The sequence below is a fragment of the Panthera uncia genome, assembly GCF_023721935.1.
Source record: "Panthera uncia isolate 11264 chromosome D3 unlocalized genomic scaffold, Puncia_PCG_1.0 HiC_scaffold_8, whole genome shotgun sequence".
Classification (NCBI taxonomy): Eukaryota; Metazoa; Chordata; class Mammalia; order Carnivora; family Felidae; genus Panthera; species Panthera uncia.
Genome location: NW_026057586.1, coordinates 22,426,901 through 22,433,560, shown reverse-complemented (window position 1 = coordinate 22,433,560; position 6,660 = coordinate 22,426,901).

The window sequence follows — 6,660 nt, the reverse complement described above, 5'->3', positions numbered from 1 at the left end:
CTGTTTCATACTCACACAGAAGCACTCAACAATTCTTATTTCTCAGATTCATCTTACAGATCATCTAGGATTAGAGTTGAGTTTAAAATGTACTTTGAAACAGCTTCTTGTGAGCAGTGTGCCAGCCCAACTACCCCACTTATGCCCTATGGTGTTGGTAAAAAGCTCTGTTCTCCAGCCCATGATGTAAACCACATTCATTTCTCCTGCAAGAACAGAGAAGAAAGTAGTAGCCAAGCTCCTTACTAAAGCTTGCCCTATTGCCAAGATTTCTTTTTTATCTATATTATTTACTCCAACTTGACAGCTTGAGCTAAAGCTGTGCCCCAGCTGACATCTTTGAGAATCTCTTCCTTTCCCTTTTGTAAACTTGAACATGAAGGTAGAGGGGCCCAGTGGGGACAAAGAACATATTTAGACTGAAGTGATGAACAGAAAACATGGTCAATTTTATTTATACCAAGAAAGAGTCTGTGTTTTCCAAGAAATAAATCCCAAGAGGAAAGTCAACAGCTATCCAAACAAATCAATAACCACCCCTGCAACCATCAACAAAAAATCCACGAGGCAAATATGTGTTTAATAGACCTGATAACATCTAACATCCACTAATAGTTTTGAGTAGAGAATTCTTGTTGATCTGTTTTATTTAGCTTTTTAAGAGATCTGAGTTACCAACACGTGAATAGTGAGAGATCTGCAAATAACTTGGTTCTTGTGCTATGTTATATTTTCAAATGGCTTTTGGAATATAACATTATTTACCTGTTTTCAAAGAAATTTGTAAATGAGGAAATATCTCCGACCATAACACACATAAAAATACCATTATGGTTAAAAGTAATAATTAAGGTTTATTGAGCCCTGACTATGTGTCAGGCAACATTCTAAATTCTTGACATGATTTTTTTCACCTAATCCTGACAATAATCCTATGATGTAGATGTTGGTTTTATTTACATTTTTAGATAGACTGAAGTTCCAAAATTTTGTAGTGTATTCAAGATCATATAAAACAAATTAGTAGTGAATTTGGCACCATGATCTAGTTCCTGAATCTGAGTTTTTAACCCTTTCACTGTGTATTTATAGAGAAATTAAAGATGATCTCATATCACCCACTCATTGTAATTAAGAGGAAACTAAAGCCTAGAGAGGTGAATTGATTTGTCTAAGGTCATACAGCCTTGTGACAGATTGATGATGAGAACTCAGATCCACTGATGCCCCTTAAGGTCAATATATCCTTTCCTTATATTCTATCCACGGTAATTTCTCTCTGGTCATTTTTTTTGTTCATTTTTGGAGAACTTTTTAAACGATTTTTTTTTAAGAAAAGAAGGAAAGAGAAAGGGAAAGAGCCATGGAGGGAGGGGTGGGGGAAGGAAACAGAAAAGGGAGGGAGAAAGTGATGGAGGAAGGAGCAGGAAGAAAGAAAAGAAGGAAGGCAGGATTCAGATTCAAGTCAGTTGTATCAAACAAAATGTTGGGTTTACCTGGTAGAGGACCTGAGTCTGAGCCCTTCGACACAGCTTTGTGCTGAGCCAGAGGATATTGAAAAGAAATACGCTCTTGTTCTAAGTTATCATCTACTGTTAGGCATGATTCTTCTTATAAGGAACGATATTTGTGCTTATCGATTAGTTCCCATAGGTCACCTGCTTCCGTCACATTACCTTTACTCTGTTTTTCTCTGTCTTCTCATCCTTTAGTGTCCTTTCTTCCTCCTGGAAATCAGAGAACATGTAAGCTATCTCTCTTACATCTTGTAAAGCACTGAAAATATTATCTCACACAGCTGATATTAGAACCAAAAAGCAAACACTCCACCAGACCAGCTCTTGTTCACCCAAGTTCATCCATTGGGTCTAGGACCCAAATGTCTTGGCTTCTTTGCCTCTGTCTTAATGCCTCTTGACCTGGCTTTTGAAGACTATTGCCCTTATCACTCACTCTTTACAATCTACTTGAATTTCTATTTTGTCTTTTCTCTCTACATCCCCTTCCTCTTCCCTTAGTTCTGCTTCCACAGCATCGCTTCCCCACATATTTATCAGCTCTCTAATTTATTTCTCTGAGCGTATCCATCACTGACCTGCTTAATAGCAGTTTGGTGAGCAAAACTATGTTTAATCCAAATCATTTCCACAACCCTATTCATTGATTCTTTTATTTGAAGATTTCAGAGAATGTGTTAGCAATGTTAATGCAAGAAAAGTAGAAAAATAAGCTTCTGTTTTTGTGAAATAGTACGTTAAGCAGGAAAAAAAAGTGTTTATTGTAACTAGGAGGGAGATTCAAAGTTTATTTCATACTTGGAAAGAATGGTCTGAGGCAGAGCTGAAGCCCCATGCACTTGACTCAGAGAAAATTTATGTTTTAATATAGAGGATTGAAGCCTAACAACAATAAATTGTACACCTGTTTTTAGAGGGTAATGGAGGATTTAATCAAATGTGCTTTTAATTGAGCCATTTACTGATGCAAATTATTATTGTCATCATTAGCCTTATTGTTACCCAACTATTGCAGAGTATAAACTTGGTACTAGTTGTTACCAAACTATTACAGAGTAAAAACCTTTGGGAGACAGAGGAAACCATGATAATTAATTATAATTAAAAAAAATCTTTATTTTGCTGAAATAAAGCACCAAACAAACTAACAAAAGCTCTGGCTCTCCAATTGTCAGGTATGTTATCAGTCCAACTATGTTTTTTTAACGCCTGGAAACACTTATGGGATGCAGAGTATAACATTGAACAATGGGAGTTAACACCGTGGCTGTAAAGATACTATGAACGTAGTGTAGGTGGTAGACCGCCTTTGAAATGCCGCCACTGAACTTTCGTGTTTTAGAAGAGAAAATTATGTAGATAGGTGAATACTTCTTAGTTTCTTCCTGACATCATCACCAACTCCTAGTCTTCTCTGAATGTCCCCATGCCTTTCCAAAATGTAGGCATATTTATATAACACGAAGAGTGACTAATTTTCACCTGTGTCCTCAAAACTGTATTTGAGGCTCATCAGTTGAGTTCCTGTTAAGTACTAGGCATGGCACTAAGCCCTTACGTTATCTCATTTACCCCAGTCATTAACCTATGTAGTAGGTATCACTATCTCTATTTTGCCACGACTAAACTGAGGCAGGTTGAATAAATTGCTCAAAACACACAACTGGTAAGTAACGAAACTGGGATTCACACTGAGGTATGTGTAAACCAGAAGCTGGTTCCATTTAAATATCAACCTTTTATTTTTCTAAGAAATAGCTGCTGCTTTTTAGGATGCTAACATAGCATTCTTAAAATTTGGTATTAGAGTGATAAGAGCATAGTAATGAGATTTCACTGTCAAAGTCTTTTTTATTTTTCAACTTCCTTTATTGGGCGGTGTGAACACTTTCCACATAATCAAATGACTTTACCATGGGTCTCTTTGAATTTATTGTTTGTGTGCCTGAAAAAACACAAGGCCTCTCTGATCTGTTTTGATCACCTAAGCCTAATCTAAAACACAAGGTAGCTATGGTTTTAAATCTCTAATTTGAGAATACTGTCATTCCATCAGAATAACATTCATCCAGACAGAGCCCCATTATAACAAATGTTGATTTCATTCTATCCAATTCAGTGCAGCATTGGTTTATTACCAGTAACTGTCGTAGATACGCTACAACATGTATTACTTTGGGGAATACAAAAGTAATTAAAACTTGGTTCCTGCTCTTAAGAAGCTTATGGAGTAGAAAGAAAAGCAGATTTTGCTCAGCCAGTCAAGAAGTGAATAGGGTATTGGGGCTATGAAGGAATAATGACTTCTGAACTGGGCATGGGAGGATTTATAGGATTTGAGAGGTGCTCAAGGTGTGCAAGAACGTTTAGAGGAGAGGAAAGGGTGCAAACTGTGCAGAGCATAAAATGTATGTAGAATATAGTTGACCCTTGAAAAACATGGGTTTGAGCAGCAGACATCCACTTTTATATGAAGTTTTAAAAATAAATATATACAGCGTGGTACTATAAATGTATTTTCACTTCCTCTGATTTTCTTAGTATTTCCTTTTCTCTAGCTTACTTTGTTGTAAGAATATGGTATATCATACATCTAACATACAAATTATGTGCTAGTCAACCATTTATATTATTGGTAAGGCTTCTGGTCAGCAGTAAATTATTAGTAGTTAAGTTTCAGGGGAGTGAAAAGTTATACATGGGGTTTTGACTGTGAGGGAGATCAGTGCCCCTAACTTCCACCTTGTTCAAAGGTCAATTGTATACATGGGACAGAAGTTGTACTTGAAGAGATGAGCTGGGTCCAGGCTGAGTGCGAAGGGCTTCCTGAGCTCCCAGGAGAAGCCCTGACTTCATTCCCTAGGTAGCAACATTCCTAGGGAGGTTTTGAAGAATGAGAGTAATAGGAATACATCTCTTAGAAACATAATGCTGGCAGCAGAGTGAATGGAAATGGAAGAAAGAGAAACTGAAGGTGGGAAATTAATCAGGGGGTAGCTAAATAGTCCCTGTGAATGGGGATATATTTTTGGACTAAAGCAATAGTGGTGAGGGGAAAAAAGTGTGCCCATAGCATTCTTAAAAATAAAATGAAATGAAATGAAATGAAATGAAATGAAATGAAATGAAATGAAATGAAAAAAATACTTTGACCAGTTGGACGTGTGATGTCAAGTTGTGGAAGGGAAAAGGAGTCAAATGTGACTCTTAGGTTCTTGCCTGATGATTGTGGGAAGAGATAGCTGGGGACCCTGAGTGAGCCTGGTAGGTGATGGCTGTGGTTGGATGCATTGGGTTTGAGGTGGGAGTCTGTGGAGGATGATAGTGAGACTCTTCATTAATTCTCATCTCTAACATGCATAAAGCAGCTGGTGAAGAGGATGTACAAAGCCTGTTGGAATAAACCAGTCTATGTGTGTACCTTCCCAGTTGCACGATTTCCAATAGGGCATCTTCAGTTAGAAATAAGCACCGTTGTTCAGGAAGAAATAAAATAATGCTGAAAGAAGTTACACAGTGAATTTGGTGACAGAGAAAATACTGTCTCTAAATTAATCTTTCCACTTAGAACATGCCAGCCTGTAGGTGAGAGCTTCGCTGCTTCAATTGGACACTTCAGAGCACTTTCTATAAAGCTTCTTGGACAGCTTTTAATGCCCACCTCCTTTTAGAATTTGCAAATTCCTTATTCATGTGCTGTGATCAGAATAAGTGAGTTACGTTCATCCCCTAAAACGAAGGGAATCAGCCCACATATTGAAGTCCATTTTAGAAAGATATGTTGACTTGCCATTAATACCCTAGGCTAGCGGTTTTCAGGGTGGTGTGGGGACCTGCAGCACCAGAAAACTTGTCAGAAAAGCTGAATCCAGGACCCCAAGCCAAACCTGCTGAATCAGAAATCTAAGTTATGCTTGGGAAATCTGAAACCAGACATGCTGGGCATAAGACCCAGCAAGCTTCATTTTTAGAAGTTCTCCAGAAGATTTTAATGCCTGCTAAAGTTTGTAAACTGCTGCTCTATACCGAAAGGTAAAAATTGGTAGAAAAAATACATAGGAGAGGAAACCAAAAAGAAAGAAAGAAGAGAACTTAAAAGAAAGTCGGCATTCACTTTTTCTTGGAACAATGAATGAACATTCTTTGGGGCCATGCAGTTATGTTCCTATCTTTTTCAATATCCATTCAATATTGACATGTTTGTTTGGTTTTTAATGTTTCTTGAGAATGCCAGGGACTGAGCTAGGTGTGTTATAGAAAAAAGAAAGAAGAAAGAAAGAAAAGAAAGAAAGAAAGAAAGAAAGAAAGAAAGAAAGAAAGAAAGAAAAAAGAAAGAAAGACACACAAAAAACCACTGTGTTTTATTTTGTGTTCTTAAAGGATAAAAAATTCATCTTGAAGCTAAATACCATGTTGTGGTTTCAGAGACTTGGCGAAGCTTGACTGTTCCTGGTTCAAAGGCCATTTGAGATGGTCGCTGAGCACTCTCACAGAGAGCATGGTGAGAGGGCGTGGCTCTGCTCAGCCTGACTGCACATCCTAAATTCTTGGGCCCAGGAGGTCCTCCCCGGATACTAGCCTTTCTTCACAATCACCACCCACGAGATATCTCACCAGTGTGCTCCGTGTAACAGAAATATCAAGCCCCATTTGATTCATCTTGTGCTGCCCATTCTCGCTGAAGGGGAGACGGCTTTCAGTCCCTCCATCTGTCTCGCTTCATGATCCCTTGGAGCTCCGCTAGAGAAATCATCCCTCAGACTCTGACATCTTTGAAACCCAAGTGCATTTCAGAAAAGTGCCGGAAATGTCAGAACTGCCTCTGCTGATTCCTCTTTCTCCTATTTTATCTCTAGCACACCCCTCATTGTACGGTTTACCACTTTTATCTTCTCTCCCTGACAGCATTTTTTTTTTTTTTTGGTTGTCCAAGCTTTGAAAACATCACTGTTCCTTTTTGTTGCCCCTGTCGTTAGATCCCTGGGTTGCATTGACCACTGCTTATCTCCAGCGTGCTGCATGTGTCTTGTTGTTTCTTTAATAATGCATCACTCCCATGATCAGGAGCAGACAGGCCCAGGTCTGGCCACCTAAGCTGGAGGTTTATCCTGCTGACTTGGGTCTCTTTTGATGTATGAGGACA